Source organism: Petromyzon marinus, chromosome 17 (genome assembly GCF_048934315.1).
Source record: "Petromyzon marinus isolate PM22_M1 ecotype Great Lakes invasive population chromosome 17, UKy_Petmar_22M1.pri1.0, whole genome shotgun sequence".
Classification (NCBI taxonomy): Eukaryota; Metazoa; Chordata; class Hyperoartia; order Petromyzontiformes; family Petromyzontidae; genus Petromyzon; species Petromyzon marinus.
The window spans coordinates 16826477-16842820 of NC_133683.1; the positions used below are offsets into that span (position 1 = coordinate 16826477).

Below are 16344 nucleotides of genomic sequence, written 5' to 3' on the forward strand. Positions count from 1 at the left end.
AAGGATGGGATGGGGGGTGGGGGGCGATGATTGCTGTGTACATAATTGCAATTAAGTAATTATTGGCTCGTTTTTTGGAAAATGTGGACCCACGGCGATGGCAACACAATGGCCCACTCTTGCAAATGGCGCCACGGGATCTTTAACGTCCGCTGTGAAGCAGACGGCGCTTATTAGGATTTTTAGGGTTAATAAGACCCAAAGTAATAACCAGTGCTGCTGCTGGTTCGAACTGTCGAACCGCGGTACTCTGCAACGAGCGGGAAATGTGCCACGCCGCTCAAATCCCCTGCCTTGAGCCAGCGGTGTAAATTCCGCAACCAACCGCTGTTGACTTCTTCACGAAGTGCTATTGATTTTTGTCAACCCCACAGGGATGATAGGCTGAGTCAGCCGACGAATACATAAAAATCTTTATTATGAAATGCATAGGGTCTTTCCAAAAGTGACAACATTGTTGGGTAGTGGAGGGTTTAATGACAATACTTTTGGCATGAAAGAGCCATCACGTGGGCCCAACCCAATAAATGTAGATCAAAATGGATATCACTTTACAACAGTGGTCATGCCAGGGGTGGCTGGTGGGTCAAGGGTCAGGGGTCAGGGCACTGATTCGACACGGCTGAGATCCTGGGTTCGAATCTGCGTTTCAATCGCCTGTGATTAAACCTGGTTCTCAAGTGTAGCGAATTGATGGTCTTGGTCCGGTCACCAATAATTATTAATTGCATCAAAGCACAGAGTTGTAACTTCTCAATGGCAAACATCACACCAGTTCTGGAGTATAAGGTTCGAGGATATTATTTATTTTCAGTTTTTATCATTTTTTATTGTACTCAATGATTGCAGGAAGGAAAAAAATACACTTAATTTGGTTGAATTCCGATTCTGCCACGGGAAAGTGTAGTGCCCCTTGTGTGGATAAGAGGTCACTTGAAGGGTTCTCATAAGTAGTTCTGTGATACTAAGTTCCACGGTGCCATTCTCGAACACGGGCTGATACACTCTTCTTGTGGATTTGCGAATGGATATTCCTAGCGTCGTTACAGGCGAGAATAAAATCGAGAAAAACATAACAAAATAAAATCTTGAAAATATAACAAAAAATGGAAACAATGGTCATTGTGTGGAGATACTGTCCGACACCGTAGGAATGTGGAATTTACACCAAGCTCGCGTTTCAGCAGGAATAGACTTAGGGCCCATTTGTTGCCAAACAACAAAACATCCGAGACGCATTCTTCACGATCTGCCGAGTCTTCACGATCTGCCTTGCCGTCTGTAACAGAAAGATCCGCGCATTTCCCCCAACAAACGACTCAAAAGCACTTTCGTCAAAAATGGTAATCTGACCTTTTGGGCCGTTTAGGTTGCTAATAATTCACCCCTCCTATCCCCAATTGTTGCTCTTGTTGTAAAACATTCCTTATTCAAGTGGAACAATAGCATCGTGGCTCGAGATGACACTCGTCCGTAGCCCCTGTGGGGGGGGGGGGGTAACGGTAGTGCATCGACTCTTGTTTACCCCGCACGTGTTTGCCGCTGCACAACGACCGCATTGGGCCATGAGTGGATGGACATTACACGATTAAAGGTCTGTCATTGTATTCGCCCCTGGACGGTTAAATTGCTGCGTTTATCTGTGTACTCACCGGATGTTGCAATTTGCCCCATCGCGGAAGAGCGAACGAAAATGCCGTACGTCGCCAACATCGCCCGACTCTTTGCACCGCCGAGAGTAAAAGAAAAAAAATCTCAAAACCGAACTCAGACAATCGGGACCCACGCCAGCCCAAGGGGCCCTTCTCTGTATGTTGGGCGAAATGAATGGCCTCTGATGCCAACCGATAGTTTCGATTCAAGCGACACGCACAGAAAGAGTGTCCACGAAGAGCAGCGTTTGGCCTCGTGCGTTGTATGCACACACGACCCCCCCCCCTCCCCCCATCAACAATCTTGATTTGATCTTGATTTGAAGCTTTCGTGAATGCAGGAATCCATACTCTTTGGTTCTTTCGGTAAAGTCACGTAGGTAGAAATAAAATAATAGATCACGACAGTTACTCAAGACGACTGTGAATGTGCTTCTTTTTTTAACCGTAGGCGAACCGTAAAAATAAAAATGTTCGAGCAAATGTGACCGGCCAACTGACAGGCAGGAGCGAGACACACACACATATATATTTTATTATTTTGTTGTTTCCCTTCAACGTGACTTTACCGAAAAAACTAAGAATATAATAATAACTCTAGACCGGTTTCGCCCTTACTCGGACTCATCGGTGCAGTATAGTAACCAATGCTCAGTATTTGGGCACCAGCGACATCTTAGCCAGCCAAGCAAGAAGCGGGCGGTCGTGCCGGCGGTCTCTCGGGCACGAGGGCGACAGTCTTCCGCAGGTGGGGGAATCATCGGTGAGCCCTGGGGGGGGGGGGGGGGGGATGGCTGAACAGACCGATCTGAGTTTCGCACGCTCGGCTCGCACACGTGGCGGGGCGTGGGGGGAAGGAAGAAGGGGTGAGGTAGGGGGTAATGATACTTTCACTTTATAGAGCGTCATTCATGCTAATAGCATCCCACAACGCTGTACATTAATTATATATATAGAAGGAGCAAATCCCACGTGCACAGACAGGGGAGTGGGCCTTTGTTTGTGTCATGCCGCCACCAACACCACCGCTCTGTTCGTCTCTGCCATGTCCACTTCCTTGGCCCAATCCTCCCCTGCTGCCCCGCTTCTCCTACCGCTCTGGATTCAGAGTCAGAATATTTATTTATATTGGAGGTAATCCGATGAGCTATAAAGCTTTTTTTACACATATGTCTTTGCCCCTGGCTCGCCTTGTAGACCGCACAAGTCTCCGTGGTGAAGCCCTCATTCAGCACCCTCCTCCGCTTACGACCGCCCGTGTCGCCCTGGAAGAAACCACAAGGAAATCGGAAAGAGATGACCTAACAGAGAATATCTCGACGGCGACGACGCAAGCCGTTGGTGCCAGATTGTGGCCACGGAGGAAAGTGGAAACAAATGACGAGATGCACAGTGGACCCCCTACGTTGCTATCTGCCCATGGATCCTGATGATGATGTGTCGCCCTCTCCCATGTTGTCCTACGGCTTTCGCGCTGAACTGGAACCTCTCCTAGTCCCTGTCTGTCAGCTCCTCCGATTATCACGGCTGGCTTACGTACGGTACCAAATACGTTGTATCCCACAATCAATCATTGTGGTGAACATAGCGGACACTCGTGGCTGCAGATGTGACATGGAACGCGTTACATTCAACACACGCACGCTAGTAAAACAAAACATCGATTCTCACATATGCAATTTGGGCTTCGTAATCAATATTAATCGATGAACTGATGCATCGTTACTCCTCTTGTAATTAGTGCCACGCGGTATTTTATTAAACGCAGAATTAAAGCAGCACTGAAGTGTAAGCTACCATCATTCAAGCCACCGGTTTTTTTTTGCGACAAGAATTTAACGGGAATCAGCTGGGCCACGCGCTAAAATTAAAGAACCCGAAAGTGCCTCCGACTCTTATCGCCGGAAGCCAGCGGTTGGCCTTCCCCTGTTGTTTGAGACGCGGCGACCGCGCGCGTACCAGACCTCTACCGGGGCTTTAATCATTGTCCGGGCTAAACGTTGCCCTTAATGGGCAAACATCTGCGGCGGCAAAAAAGGGAGATTCATTCGCATCTGCTGCTGCTGCTGCTGCCGCGCGAGGCGGACGTCGGAGCCCTCCGCTTGCGGGGAAGAGCCGTTCGTCTCCCGCCTCTGATGCGCCGTGCGAGTCTTTTGTTCCGCAGCGGAGCTGGTCGGGTGCCAGCCCCATCCATTCGTCCTTGGCGCGCCCGCGCGACGAGTTAAGGGAGAGGAGCTCATTAGCGGCGCGCGTTTCGCGGGACAGAAACGAGCAGCCCCCTCGTCTGGCCCTTGTCCACGTGGGTGCGTGGAGGCCCCCCCCCCACCACCACAATTGTTCCTCCGCGGTAGATGCTCGGCACCCTGGGGTCGATTCGGCGAAAATCCGAAACGCCGCTTTTTGTCGTGGTCTTAATGTTAACGAAGCCTCCCCCCCCTTCCGCTCTCTCGTTTGAGTCGCGGCGGTACCGGACGCGCGCGTCCGTTCTCCAAAGCCGATAGAAGTCCACGGCTTTGGCCCGTGGCTCGCTTTGCAACGTTGCGGGGGGAATTCCGTAAAAGCGTTTCAGTTCTCGCTTGCCGCGCAGGTCACGCACGCCCTGGATTCTGCTCCGAAGGTCCGAGCCCGAGGGCTTTGGACGGGTACACGAAACGCCTTCTGTCCGGGAGCAATCGCGATACCGTTTCATTTCAAGTGAGCTCGCAAGATCCGTCCTCCAACATTACTTTTTCTCAAGAATATTAATTTTCTCCAACGCCGTCTGCTAATGATTCACTGGTGGCCAACTACCACCTACGGGCTCAGGATCGTCAGGGATCGGGGGTTTGCTTTTATTCGCCGCTCCATTCACCGCTCGCACATTCGGGCGGATGGCGCAGAATGTGGACACCTCTCGCGGCGTCGCGGACTCGAAGGCACACAGACTGCCAATCGGATGTCATCTTTATTCCGCGGTACGAAATCGCGCGGCTCCACATACACCGCAAAACGCGAATGTCAAACACGGGAAAGGGGACAGGAGGGTGGGGGGTGGGGTAGGGAATTGACAGACACTCAATTAAGTTGCAGGATTTTTGAAGGATAACAAAACATACACACACTCTCTCACTCACTCGGCACACTCCTGTTGCGGCGTTCTGCCGAGTGACACGGGGAGGGCCGCAGGGGCCAATTGTTGCGCAGTGATAAAAATCCAAAATAAAATTGCGTCTCCCTCTCTAACAAAGCAGCGATGTCAACTCAAATAGAGGTCCGCAAACCCAGCAATTTTCACCCCCAATGCCACGGTTATCTTAAAGTGTCTCTCCAAAAATAAATTGCCGTCTCTTTTTTTTTTTTTTGGAACGGCTGCGCGCCGTCGAATTGGCACGCGGTGCACAAGATTCGAGCCATCGAGGCACCCATAAAACATATATATTAAAAACGACGCAATTTAAAAGACGAGGAGAAGAAAAAAAACGCGACAGAGAATGTTGTTGGTTACGAGTTTTTTTTTAAAATCTTGGTTTAATATACTACACCGGCGACGCGCACAGAAAATAAGTGTACGTTTTGAGCATTCACTATTCGGTTGATGTATGCTACGAGGAATCAAGTGAGTGGCTTGTGTAATGGTAACGTTGACCGGCTCGTGGTGAAGCACGGTGAGGATGCGTGGGAAGGTCTTCGTCTAAGCAAAAGAGCCGTACGCGTGCAATCGTATTCAGTATTGTCTTTTGAATTCCACACTGTTGGACTCGCCATCGTTAATTAGAAAACATTTGACGAGTTAGCAATAGGGTGTAGTCGTGTGCACACTCACGTGGCCCATGGCGCCCATGCATATTAATGTTTTAAGGGACAATCATTTATATGCGTGCCGCGATGGTAGTGAGTGTATACATTGAAAATAAAATACAGATATTAATATGATTAAAATACAGATATTCACAGCAGCTGGGTTCTCCGTCCTGTATCAAAGACATATTTTGTACGGCCCTTGATCAATCCACTGCTGGATGAAGACCTCCCCGCGTCATGTCGGTCATGGGGGTTGTTTGATCATACTTTACCACGCTCACTTCAGAATTGGTTCGGATATCACTCGCCACTGTTAGCTGCTACCGAAAATCACGAAAACCACGCGTGATTATAAAGACCCCCGGATTAGCATTAATAGACTTTTGGCGCAAGTGCTGTTAGCGAGCACCTTTGAAGACCGGCACGGCACACGAGAGATTGGGTGGCCAACACCATACCCCGGCCGCTTTTGTATCCTAAGGTACTTATTTCAGGCTTAGTTCACCTAGGTGAGGCCCAGGACCGGTTAAGATAATCGTCATTCGTGTTAGGCCATGAGCGGGATTTGAAATCGGGTAGCTGGGTTCGTAGCGCAGCGCACTAACCGCACCACCGCTCCCCATGAATATCAAAGACAAATATTCCCCGTATAGCGTTAACAAACTGTTGGGGCAAGTGCTGTTAGCAAGCACCTATGAAGACCGGAACGGCACACGAGGAGGTGGGTGGACAGCACCACGCCCGGCCGCGTTTGTCTCCCCAGTGGCGATATTTACGCATCACACCAGGTACTCATTTAAGGCTGAGTCGACCAAGGGGAGGCCCAGGACCGGTTCAGACAATCGTCACTGATTGCTGGCCATGAGCAGAATCGAAATCAGGTCGCCGGGTTCGTAGCGCAGCGCGCGAAACGCAACACTACCGCTCCCCACTTAAAAAAAAAAAAATCACTCACGTTTCGACTACCGTGTTTTTTGTTTAAATAGGCACAACTTACACACGAATGTACCGCATAGAAACCCACCACCCCCAAGACAGTAGATGCAATGCAGTATTACTTTAACAAGAACACATGTCCTGGACCACTGGTCATCATTGACGGCAGCGGCAGTCGAAGGAGTGGAACGCATCAGCGGGAGAGAGAGGGAGGGAAGTCCGCTGAGGAGGTGGAGTAGTGAAATGTGCTCGCGTGCAGGTGCTATAGGCTTGACTATTACATCGCAGGATCGTTAGAGGTGGCGGCGGCCTGGTGCGAGGCTTTCACCCCAGCAGTGGATTGAGCATGGCTCAGTGATGCTGATATGTATGTTCCTTGCGTGGTTAATCAATCAGAGCAGGGCTGTGACTAGGTGTAAGTAAGAATGAATATATACTTCTTGATGCGCCCGTTGCCACGCGCAGTGAGATAGACGATGCACCTTGAATTAATCGCGTGGCACAATAGCGGACTTTGAAATGGTAACCGTGTAATGTCTCCTTTGGAATCCGCACGTCCCATCCCCTACCTACGATACATCTGAAACCGCAGTAAATCGTGCCCTCGATTTTCAACAGGCTGTCAAATGATTAGTGGAATGCTCATATCCAATTTCCCCAATTTGCTGCGATTAAACCCCCGAAATAATTGGAACTTCATCTCACGTTTTGACTCCTCGAAAGCAATCGCAGAGCGAGCTTTGAACGTGAATGTTGCATTACTATTGTGACGATTATTTGTTTTAAAAAGTGACACTTTTAGTTCGTTACGGGGGAGCACGTGGTACAACGGAGGCGAGATGTTAACTACCTTGTCTGGTATACATGAACCCATGGGTTCGATCCCGACCCTGGCGCCTGTGTATTTGGAGTTTGCGGTGTGTCTCTCCTCGTGGTGGCGTGGATATTTCTCCGAGGCCTCCGATTTTTCCCTCCACATTTATATAAGAAACATCGGTTTAGAATATTTGGCTGCTATAAATTTCCACATGATGAGCCACTTCGTTGAGCTATCATTTGTGACCAGGTCGCTTCTGATAAAGAGCTCAGTGGGCCTTACCTGGTAAAAAAAGACAGTGAATCGTAGTAAAATCGTTTTCTGCCGAGTGGAAGTAACGAGAGCGGACGCGGCAAGCAGAAACTTCTCGATAATAAAATTATTATTTGTGAGGTTATATCACGTAAATACAAGTGTGTCGTTAAACCCGCCACCACCCGACGCAGCCAATTCGTAAGGGTTGTCACGAAAACAGAACATGCCAATTAGTTACTACTTCAGCACACCGATGTGGGTTGGAGAAAAAACGGAGAAAAATCCACGTCAGGGTCGGGATCGAACTCACGACCACCTGCATACCATGCGAGGCAGTTAACATCTCGCCCAACGTCCAAGGACTTCCAATGCCCGACAGGACGACGGAGAGGGAATGCGTCTCATCTGGCGTGGACACTTCATGGAGAAAACACTCATCACGGCACAGGATGCAAGACGATTTGCTCCTGCGAAAGCCAAAGTCCTTGTTTCATCATTCTCCTCGAAGTCTATCCGCCGTCACGTCTCGAGACGAAGAATCTATTCGGATCTACTGCTGAATAGTACAAACCCTTGGTGCTCGAGAATGACCCGCGCAAGCTGATATCACAGAGCCACCTCTGAGATCCTCTCCCGAGTGAGCTCGAGTCCGCAAAGGAGAGGTCAGCACTTTGCCATCCCAGTTCAGCAAGTTGATAAACATCCATCAAATTATGTTTTGTCTCAGTTCATTCAGGACTCTTGGTCGAGTTTTTTGTAGATATTAACAATGATAACAGATGAGAAAAAAATATTAACTTAACGAATGAACAATTGAAATGTTTTAATACCGGTGTTAAAATAAATTAAATAACCATATGCGTGACCTCCTTTGCCAGTACCAAAATATAATAATAGGGATTTTCCCCTTGTCGTACGCCTTTTGGCGTCCTCTGGTCTAGCACCAATTGGGTCGAGGCTCAAAAGAAAGCCGTCCCTGGTGTGGACCAATAAGTTTCAAGGACAATGCATATATTATCGTTATTTTTTGCATTTTGACCACGAGTATTGTGGTTAATGCACAAATGTATTCCTTGTAAAAGGTTTCAGTTTTGTTACCAGAAAAAAGGGGAAAAACCCTATTATCATATGCGTGTCCTGACTGTATGGAAAAATTGTCCCTCCGGCCCAATTACTCCGACGGTCTAAATGTGCCACATTTGAATTGGGAAACAAAAAAGCGATTGGGGAAAACAACGGAGAGTTGAGACTCGGCGAGCCTCGCCTGGGTAAACAAACGGAGCAACAGCGACACCGCTCATCAGCCCCTCCTCTCCACGTGAGCCACAACATCCAGACAGAGGCAGGCAGGGAGAGGACCCCCCCCCACGCGGGTTGTAATCGCGACTATTTTAAGTATCCCGAGGAACAAGTTGAGGTGACCCTGTCCCTCTTGGTATCGGTTCTCAATGACAAACCCCTCCATTTAAAACTGTGAGGGGGCGGGGGGGGGGGGCATGTTCCAAAACACACAACATCAAGACAAGACATACAAATACAAAGATCCCCCGTATCGCCTGAACAGACTGTTGGGGCGAGTGCTGTAAGTGGGCACCTATAAAAAAACGCAGTTCGCCACTAATTTACGGTGACGTCACCGTGGCGCTTGTGCCATGCTAGGTGCACTTTGAGACCACATTAAGTGTCGAAGGCCCGCTGGCAGGAAGTCACGGGACAGACCCAGGTGCCGTGGATTGACTGAATTGAGATGACTGGCCTATGCAACTCCTGTGGCTACTACTGTGCTGTATTTGAGTCCCCCAGCGCTCCGCTCGTTGTTGTGAGCGTCGCTCCTCTGCCCTCCGTTGTTAGAGGGCGACTGCCTCCAGCGTCCTTCACCGCTGGTACCGGTCATCGACAAGTCCACTCAGCTCCACATCTTCCGCATCAGTGTATCTCTTCTCTAGCCCGTACCGCGCCAATTTGGCCCGCTCGTTCCGGCCAAACAGAAGCTGATTATCCCTCCTCTCCACGGTGGCTGGGCATGCGGGCTACGTTACCCAGCCAACGCAGCCTCGCCTGCCGGAAGAGCTCACCGATGGGACTGTGTCCAAATGATTCAATAATTTTGAGCTCCTCACGCCGTAATCCAACCTGGTTAACACCCGGATGGATCTTAGGTAGGCCAGTCTGTATTTTTCAAACCGGCGTGCCAGACAACGACAAAGATTCCCCGTATAGCCTGAACAGATTTTGGGGCAAGTGCTGTTAGCGAACACCTATGAAGGCCGGAACGGTACACTAGGGGGTGGGTGGCCAGCACCACGTCCGGCCGCCTTTGTCTCCCAAGTGGCGATGTTTAAGCACCGCACCAGGATGTCGACCTACGTGAGGCCCAGGACCGGTTCAGATCATTGTCACTGGTGATTGCCGTGAGAGGGAATCGAACTCGGGTCGCCGGAATAGTGGTGCAGCGCGCTAACAAAGATTCCCCTACAGCCTTAACAGACGTTTGGGAAAAGTGCTGTTGGCGAGCATCTATGGAGGCCGGAAAGGTACACGAGGAGTGGGTGGATAGCAGCACGCCCGACCACCTTTGTCTCCCCAGTGGCGATGGCTTACACACCGCACCAGGTACTCATTTGAGGCTCGGATCGGTTCAGATAATCGTCACTGGTATTGGCCGTGAGCGAGAAGCGAACTCGGGTCTCCTGGTTCGTAGCGCAGCGTAGCGCTAACCGCTATACGACCGCTCCCCATAGCCACAGCCGCGCATAGACACACAGACACACACACACGCACAAAACGCAGCACAGCTGCCGTCTGAGCTCGCCGTGGCCACCCCAAGCGGCGTAACGCTGGGAATGCTGAATGGCAGCGGATTATGTTTACGCTTGCTTGCCGGTAATTTTCTGGCAGAGCGAGCGGGCACCGGACGGACGTCTGATTACAATGTTCCGTATCCCTCAAATTATAGCCCGAGATCCAGTGCTGTTAAGGGCATTATCACCATCAATAGATATGCGTCCCCTCCACCATCACCATGATTACTCTGAATGAGTAAATTACAAGGCTCTGAATTGCCTTGCCATGCACACAATTGAACCAGGGCATTTTGCTTCTGAATAATGGAAACATTTATCGAAAATAAATATTAAATGTATATATATATATTTATTTTATGAAAGAGATAAAAAAAATTCCGAAACAAACGGGGAAGAATGTGGACGAAAGCTTTTGACGTCGTCGTCGAGCGCGGTGGAACGATTCACCGCTCTGGGAGTTCGCATGAATTTGTCACAATGCAGGGGTGGGTCTCGATTCGATTTGAGCACGGTGGAGAGCACCTCTAGTGGCTGCAGGGGAATAACGTGAACCCACTATACACGACGTCTATGACTTGAAAACAATCGAACAAACATTGGTGCGTAAGTGTCAAACAGTGTGGCCGCATGCGTCGTGAAATTCAGAATCACTGTGAGTTGATCCATTAGTGCGTCTGTCCTGCCACTTATTGTCATCATCTAGCCCAGTGTTCTCCACTAATTTTCAAAGTAAGGGTGGTGGGGGGCACTTTCGCCGATAAGACATCATCAGCAGTGTGAGGACCGCCACACATTTGAAACCATTGTTGGGTTTTATAGCAGCACGATGATGATGGGGTTTTTCTTGTTACGTTTGCCTATTGTCGGACGTACGTCAGCGGCCGCACTAACGACCACCAGGGGCTGCCAGTGGCCCCAGCGGCCCTTGCAAATGAAGAACGCTGATCTAGTGGCTTCGTCTGACGAGCTCTGGCAAGAATATTAACGTCGCAATGAAGTGGAAGGCATCGTAGAATGAAGACGGTGGAGGACGTTGTCTGTCGCTTTGCCGGAGCAGGAAGCCAGGAGCCGTGCGGGCGTCTTACGAGACCTCGCCGTGCCCCAGACATGCGCGCGAGAGAGAAACAGACATTACAGGGACCACCTCTACTTACGAACATTCGACATACGAACTTTCAGAGATACGAATGAAGCTGTCCGTTAGGTCAAGCTGCAGCTCTTCACAATGCTATTGCCTGTTACAAGTTGATTTATGAGACCTCGCCGTGCACCAGGCACGCGCGAGAGAAACAGACATTACAGGGACCACCTCTACTTACGAACATTCGACTTATGAACTTTCAGAGATACGAACAAACCTGTTCCTACGTCCAGCTACAGCTGAAAACGATGCTATTGCCTGTTACAAGCTGATTTATGAAGAGAAGAAGAGAGCAACTGTGCAGACGGAGGATCTTTGTACAATGTTTATCCATACATCCAACACGTATACATCCATACACATGCTGTACCAGAGCTGGATTTCTCTTTTTTCCGGTAACCCAGACTATATAGTTCCACGTCCGATACGCCACATCCAGTAGACCTCTCGCTATGATGCTTGTGACTAATAGGCACGCGCCACCTACTCCAGTCTGACCGGCGAAAAACCTCGAGAGAGAGAGAGAGAGAAAATATTCAGTCGAGAGATTAAGCCGCGGGCAACAACGCCGATCGGCAAATATTAACAGAGCGCGTACAATGAGCTGCCATTTGCGGGCGCGACGAATATAAATGGGGAGATTGTGGTTTAAATGTAAAAGGTCAAAATCCGTATATTTTTTGTATGCAAATCATCATTCCGCCGGGAATGGAAGTAACACATGCATGCAAAGCTCCTTTAATACCCCCTCTGAGACGCGGTCTAATAACATGGGCAGGCACGTGTGTGTGTGAGAGAGTGTGTGTGTACACGTGTGTGTGTGTGTGTGCGCGCGCGCTGTAATCCATAATCACACACAAGTCAGTGGCAATTTGTAGCGAGGATCAGCGAAGCACGGTTGGTGATTCCTCCTCGCATGATTTCCCTCCACGCTCCATGTGCTGTTTGTTGCTCTCGATTCACAGAGGGCGTAGGGTGCGGCTATCTCGTCTCGGTACCCTGAGATCGGGCCCTCTTTCTCCCCTCCCCCCACCACGCCCCACCAACGACAAAGAAACCCCGTTATAGCCTTTAATAGACTGTTGGGGCAAGTGCAGTTAGCGAGAACCTATGAAAGGACGCTACGGCACACGAGGGGGTGGGTGTTCAACACCACGCCCGGCCGCATTTGTCTCCCAAATGGCGACGTTTTACACACCGCACTAGGTACTAATTTGAGGCTTAGTGAGCCTAGGGGAAGCCCAGCACCGGTTCAGATGATTGTCACTGGGTGTTGGCTGTGAGCGGGAATCGAACTGGGGTCGCCGGGTTTCTATAGCGCAGCGCGCAAACCACTGTACGCAGCCACCCCTCGTCCCCACAGCGTGTAAAAAAATAAAATTGTAATTTTTGGATCGCAGAGAGAGGGAGAGAGAATGCGCGTGTGTAGGGAGACACGTTAAAATGATAATGTGATGTATACAAATGTATGTAATGTACCCCGTGCAAATCATATAATGCAGCAATTGTTTGAGATACACACACTGTTGATGTCAACTATATATTAATACGACGCAAACACATTTACGGTGTATCTTTATATATATTCATATATAGTTTATCGGTATGTAATTATATTGTTCATTAAATAACACGCCTAGTCAATGCCCCTCTAATCTCTACAGACAGCGGATCACTCTCCCTCCTCGTTCTGCTGGACCCTTCTGCTTCCTTTGACTCCACAAACCACCCCACTGCCAAAGGAATCCGTGGCCAAGCACGATCTGAAAATGCTCCCCCGTGCTCGTCCGAGCCACATCGGCTTCCGCATGAGCGCATCGCGAGGTCGCACGCGCTGCACGCACAAAGCGCTCGCCACGAACGAGACAACAGACACCTTTGCTGGTCTCGTCAAGGAGCAATGAAATCGTCACGCAACCTGCGGCCGTCAGCCCCGCGGCGGCGGCCGCTTTTGGCTCGGCCCTCGAACAAAGGCGGCGGTCACTCGCATCGTGCGGCGCTTTCAGATGCGCTTCTGCGAACCGTCTGGAACGCTCCTCTCCGTCCGATATTAAGAGGCCTGCTGGGGCCGTGCACTTTCCGAGATTGAAAAAAAAACTCATTTGTTGAGAACTGCTTTTGGCGTTTCGCTTGTTGTCCTTCCGCCGCACCTCCGATTGGCGCGGTTGGCTGCATACGGTGCAAAAGAAGTTCAACATACGTACATGTGTGTGGTCAATGACCTCCTCTTGTCGGACCAAGGAGCACTCTCAATCCCAGTTCACTGAGACTTCTCCACTGCTTTTGACACCACATACCACTCCATCCTCCTTGATCACATCATCCAGAGCCATGCAGGCGTCTCATCACGATCGCCTCCTGGTTCCGATCTTATACCTCGCAACCCGATCCTTGTGGGTGGCTACGCAAGGCGTCAAGTCTGTGTTTGTACTGTTCGCTTTTTGGCGGTCTCTGGTCTGCCACTGGCAGCGAGACGAGGCCCTACAGAAGGCTGCTCCTGTCTCTGGTGTAGACCCATCAGTTTTAAAGACAATGCCATCAAATAATAATAATAATTAGTATAGCCATGGTTGTTTGCATGTTTCTCCACAAGTGCGTGTGGTTAATGCAAGACTTGACCCCTTGCGAAAAGGGTTATCGATTTGGTGTTTGAACATCTTAACACACCTCCTGTTTAATTGCCAATAAAGGTTCAAACCGATACCTGATTTGCATTTATTATTTTATTGTCATATTTTTTTCTATCTACGTGACCTTACCGAAAGAACCATAGAATATAAATTCCTGCAGTCACGAAAGTTTTAAGTCAACATGTACTTTGGTAATGGCAAAGAGGTCCCGTGGGTATGCAAGGACTCCCCCCCCTGCGCCTACGTTACCCAACAAGCCTCCAAACTCGACCCCCCCACATCCCCAAAGTTCATCTCGATACATCTCCTCCCTCTGGGCAAAATCCTCCACCTGGACCTTTGTCTCTCCAGTGGCGATGTTTTTTTACACACCGCATCAGGTTACCCATTTGAGGCTGAGCCGACCTAGGGGAGGCCCAGGACCGGTTCAGATAATCGTCACTGGCGTTGGTCGTGAGCGGGAATCGAACCGGGGTCGCCGGGTTCGTAGCGCAGCGCGTTAACCTAAATTGAAATTAAGCTATTTCTATGATTTGACCAGGTAAGGTCCCTTGAGCAATGTCGCTCTTTTTCAGACGCAACCTGGCCACAAATGATCGCTTAACGAAGTCGATCATCGCGCGGAAATTTATAGCAGCCAATCCTAAACGCGTGACGTTGATTCTAAATGTGGAGGTAAAACCCGGAGGACCCGGAGAAAAATCTGCGCGTATTTCCCACCGTGCGCGCCAGAGGCACGCGTAGGCCGTGACCACTCCCCGTGTCGCATCGTGTGGGCCACAAAGGGGGGGGGGACGGGTGGGGATGAGGGTGGGTGAGGGCGGGGGGGGGGCTCAGGACCACCCGCGCGGCGATCCATCAGTGCCCGCTGCCCCCCCCCCCGAATCTTTGCCTTCTTTGCGGCGCGAGTTACAGTAGAGCGGAAGGCGCGTGAGACAATCGCCGTGATTATTGGCGCTCGGGGCCTCGCCCGTGACGAGGCGACGCGGGCAGAGGGCGCACAGAAGTGGGCTGCGGTGGTGGTGGTGGTGGGGGTCGAGCGAGCGGGCGATTCGGCCTATTGTGTGAGCGTGCCGCGTGTGTGTGTGGTCTCCACGTGTGTGTGTGTGGTCTCCACGTGTGTGTGTGTGGTCTCCACGTGTGTGTGTGTGTGGTCTCCACGTGTGTGTGTGTGTGGTCTCCACGTGTGTGTGTGTGTGGTCTCCACGTGTGTGTGTGTGTGGTCTCCACGTGTGTGTGTGTGGTCTCCACGTGTGTGTGTGTGGTCTCCACGTGTGTGTGTGTGGTCTCCACGTGTGTGTGTGTGTGTGTGGTCTCCACGTGTGTGTGTGTGGTCTCCACGTGTGTGTGTATGGGTCCACGTGTGTGTGTGGTCTCCACGTGTGTGTGTGGTCTCCACGTGTGTGTGTGTGTGGTCTCCACGTGTGTGTGTGTGGTCTCCACGTGTGTGTGTGTGGTCTCCACGTGTGTGTGTGTGGTCTCCACGTGTGTGTGTGTGTGTGTGGTCTCCACGTGTGTGTGTGTGGTCTCCACGTGTGTGTGTATGGGTCCACGTGTGTGTGTGGTCTCCACGTGTGTGTGTGTGTGTGGTCTCCACGTGTGTGTGTGTGTGTGGTCTCCACGTGTGTGTGTGTGGTCTCCACGTGTGTGTGTGTGTGGTCTCCACGTGTGTGTGTGTGGTCTCCACGTGTGTGTGTGTGGTCTCCACGTGTGTGTGTGTGGTCTCCACGTGTGTGTGTGTGTGGTCTCCACGTGTGTGTGTGTGTGGTCTCCACGTGTGTGTGTGTGTGGTCTCCACGTGTGTGTGTGTGTGTGGTCTCCACGTGTGTGTGTGTGTGTGGTCTCCACGTGTGTGTGTGTGTGGTCTCCACGTGTGTGTGTGTGGTCTCCACGTGTGTGTGTGTGTGGTCTCCACGTGTGTGTGTGTGTGTGGTCTCCACGTGTGTGTGTGTGTGTGGTCTCCACGTGTGTGTGTGTGTGGTCTCCACGTGTGTGTGTGTGTGTGTGGTCTCCACGTGTGTGTGTGTGTGGTCTCCACGTGTGTGTGTGTGTGTGTGGTCTCCACGTGTGTGTGTGTGTGTGGTCTCCACGTGTGTGTGTGTGTGGTCTCCACGTGTGTGTGTGTGTGGTCTCCACGTGTGTGTGTGTGTGTGGTCTCCACGTGTGTGTGTGTGTGTGTGGTCTCCACGTGTGTGTGTGTGGTCTCCACGTGTGTGTGTGTGGTCTCCACGTGTGTGTGTGTGTGTGGTCTCCACGTGTGTGTGTGTGTGTGGTCTCCACGTGTGTGTGTGTGTGTGTGGTCTCCACGTGTGTGTGTGTGTGTGGTCTC

At 50.7% G+C, this 16344-nt stretch overlaps 1 long non-coding RNA gene across 1 annotated transcript; it reads left to right on the plus strand.

Annotated features, from left to right (window-relative positions):
* The first annotated feature begins 3479 nt into the window (after positions 1 to 3479).
* LOC142924835 (uncharacterized) lies at positions 3480 to 14086 on the plus strand. Its single transcript, XR_012941930.1, has 2 exons — positions 3480 to 4606; positions 13050 to 14086. It is a non-coding gene; the product is annotated as an uncharacterized LOC142924835 (long non-coding RNA).
* Positions 14087 to 16344: the final 2258 nt, after the last annotated feature.